The following is a 4089-nucleotide window of genomic DNA, read 5'->3' on the forward strand; positions in this document are numbered from 1 at the left end:
CAATTGCAACACAAAACTATAACTTTACATTACCTTCTGTGAGTGGCAATGGAACATGGTATAGATTTGATATACGCAACACATTATTGACTTAGTATAAACAAAATTATAAATTTATCTTTTTTAAATCGATGTTATTGACTAGGTATAAATATTGGTTAGATATAAACAACTCAGACATATTATTGTTATAAATAACTCATTATGCGTGAGATATTAAATGTGTGGTTTAATTTGTTCTCAAATTTTAACTTTATTAATATACACTTCACTTTTAATAGAAATAATATAATTTTTTTAAAAAATTATTAAAAATAACCATTAGTGGACATTCATTTAGCTAAATTGAATTCACTTGAAATCAGAGATCACATCTACATTTCACACCATTTGAGTTAGTGATAGAGCTATATTTTATATACAAATTATATATATATATATATATATATATATATATATATAAAAGTTAATTACTTTATTTTTTTATGGTTTATAATATTATTATGAATAATTTCCATGATGAAAATAGTTTTAAATTATTTAAATATTACTTTAATATGAAACTAATTACATTTAAAATTATTATATGGTTAGAATTAAATCACTAATAAATGATGTGTATTCATTTGCTATAATATTATAAGATCTCAAAAATGCAAACAAAAAAATGACATAGTGAAGAATTAAATATTGTCATATATTTATGATGTTAATAATGGTTTGAAGAGAACCAAAGTAAAGATCATTATTTAAATTTTTGACTTGTTAAATTTTATGTTATGATACTCAAAGAAATCCCAAGAAGTTTGGTTTATGGCATAAGACCCTTGGTATCCTCCCTTGGCCATGGTAGAGGCCCGAAGACCCATTCTTACTATGTAAAACATATGAAAGGCATCCATATTCCTAATCCAAACTCTTGTTTAGCTTAAAGCCCTTGTTTTCCTCCCCTTGCCATGGTACAAGCCCAAGCCCTAGCACTCATATTTGGTTCAAAAAACTTTGAAATGACACTCATATCCCAATGGAAGGTCAAAGATACCATAGGGATGATCTATGTGGTAATTTGAGGTCTTGTTCACTTCCCTTGAATTAGAGAAGCTTCATTTAGGGCCCAAGGTCCTTGTTTTCCTTCCCTAGATATGGTATATGTCCTAAGACCCATTTTTATTCTAAAAAATATTAATGGTGCGAATGATATTCCCACGATATTTCCTAGAGGTACTAAAACACCCCCTATAGAGGTCTTATGTGGTTGCTTGAGGACTACATCATGAAGCCTTATCTCAAGAAGATTAAAATAGGGGCCAAGCACAATATTTTCCTTCCCTAATCATGGTCAAGGCCTAGAATTCCATGCGTGGCGCACAAAATCTCCTAATGATGTCAATGTCTGATTCAATTGCCTTCAGACAAAATTCCAGTGCACAAAAACTTCTAATGATGTCAAACTTTAACTCCATGGTCCTAAGGACCAATTATGGTGGACAAAAACATTGAATGGTGCACATATCACACTTGGATGATAGATATATCTTAAAGAGAATATAGAGTGTAGTTAGAGGCTTTATTTATGGTCATAACACATAATTAATTTTGTTTACTACATAAGGTTCGTGTTTTCCTCCCTTGACCATGGTAAAGGCATTAAGACTCATTCATGTCATGCAAAACATGCTAATTGTGTTCATATTCCTAGTTGAAAGTATTTCCCATGGCCATTAAATTCAAGAAATCTTTCTTTAGTGCATAAGGCACATTCTTTCCTCCCGTAATCATGGTTCAAGTCTTCACTCCAAAATGTGGTGTGAAAAACATTATATCCCACTTGAAGGCCAAATATCACCTAGAGAGGATCTATGGACAATCAATTTCCTATTTCATGGTCCTTAAGCCCAAGAAGCTTTGTATAGGGATTAATGCCCTTTTTTACCTCCTTAGGTCATGGTGCATGCCCTAACCACCATACATGGTGTTTAAAACTTCATAATGGTGCATGTTGGTCAAATATACCTTTAAGAGGATCTATATGGCTGCTTAAGGCCAAGTTCATGGCCTTTGAGCATAACAAGTTGTTTTTTTTCGTGCAAGGCGCTTTATTTCCTCCCCCATCTATCATAAAAGCCCCAAGACCCATTGTTACTATCCAGAGCATACTATTAATGCTCATACTCCTAGGTAAAGTTCTTGTTCATTTCCATTGGTAAAGGACCTAAGAGATATTATTAATGTATAAAATGTAGTAATGTTGTGCAAAACCTAGTAATGGTAAATTTCTGAGAGCCACTCCCCCTTTGGCCATGGTAAAATCCCTGAGATTCATTCCTAGTGTGTAAAGCCTAGTAATGGTGCCCATATTCCTAATTATAAGACAATGATCCTTGCTTTCCTTAGGCATCCATGCTAAATACCGTAAGACCATTTCTAATTTGCAAACCCTATTAATGGTGTGCATCTTTGTAATTAAAGTTTGATCATTTCGCACAAATTCCTTGTGTGGTAATCTTATATAAGTGTTTGTGGCTAGATATTAAGGCTTATATCCTTACAAATTGATTTGGGTGAAAGATTCCAAGTGTTAAGGTGAATTTTTTTATGGAATATATAGTCTAATAATTTTAAAAGGAGTCTATGTGCATTGTGAAACATGTCTTCATTAGTAACATGTATGTATTACATAGTAATTACATGTTGTTAGTATATAGAAATAAAAAAAGTGGCACAAAGAACAACCTCAATTAATCTCACAAATATTGATAAGGGGATTTGTAAATAGTGGGCCTATCCCTTGTCATTTTCATCAACACATAACCTTTGAAATATCAAATTTATTTCTCTATGTAAACACAAAAATTGTTGAATTGGATTGTTAGCTTGCTATAAATTATTATATTTGAGTTTGACCTCATATTGCTTGCATGCCTTGCTTTTTATGGGATTCAAGATGGTGAGAATACTTAAGGAGCTAAGAATTAAAATGAATTGTTGTTTATATAATATCCCAACCAATATTTAATAAATATACTATGAAGTACTATCCACTAACAAAAAAAATATCAGCAAATGAATTAGTATAAAACGTTGTTTTTCACTGCTATTTTCACGTATATAGTATTATCTCATTTCTCGAGGAATGACAACGATCATAGGTTTAGCTTCAAATAATTTTTTTTGTGTGTGTAAAGTGCACTACCTAAGAACCAAACATGATTTCCGTCCATGATTTACTTACCACATATTGAAAGAGGAAGAGGGAAGCTTTAAAAAGTCACCCAATGGAAATTTTGTCTAGTTCACATTCTTCAACTTCTAGTACACATAGAAATGAAATTATATTCACACATACACTGGTTGGCCTCATATCTAAGAATTAATTGCAATCACATATCTCATCAAAGCTACCAAATTTATTTTCTATCCAAGGTAGAATTAATCCTACAAAAAATTACCTAGATCCATACCATCAAGAAAGACAAATAATTTTTTGCCAATTGATTATAAACTAAATAAAAAGTATAAATTTCTTGAAGCCAATGAATATCAATTTCTTGAGCAATGCCCACATCGTGTTTTAGCTTCAATGGTAATCAATTCCATGGATTATTGGAACTAGTTGCCATTAGCAATTTTGATCGGGTATAATATTCCATTAAACACATTAAAATAACAATTCCATTACAAAGTAATTGCACTAGAACTAAAACATCATAGAGAGCCATGAAATTGAAGCAATTACACCATGACAAAGCTCATAATTGACACATATATTTCAAATTTTAATGGTGATTTTATTAGGATTAAGAGATAATTATAGAGGGGTGATTTGTACACAAAATTTATGTATTGTTACTCACAAACAATACAAAATTGTAGATTGAAATGGATCAAAGACATCTTCACCCATTGTGGATAGGTTCTTTAACTCCTTTTTCCACCAGCCTTCAAGTAGGTTCCCTCTTCAAGTTTTCATTTTTGCCACCACACTCCCACATTCTCCTTACATCTCCATTGTTCATCTCATGAATGTAGCCTTCAAATGTTTTTTAAATGGCTTGCCTTTAGAAGGCCAACAATCACAATGATTCATTT

The sequence above is a fragment of the Pinus tabuliformis genome, chromosome J (assembly GCF_031772625.1).
Source record: "Pinus tabuliformis cultivar Carrire ecotype Pingquan chromosome J, CPIR1, whole genome shotgun sequence".
NCBI lineage: Eukaryota > Viridiplantae > Streptophyta > Pinopsida > Pinales > Pinaceae > Pinus > Pinus tabuliformis.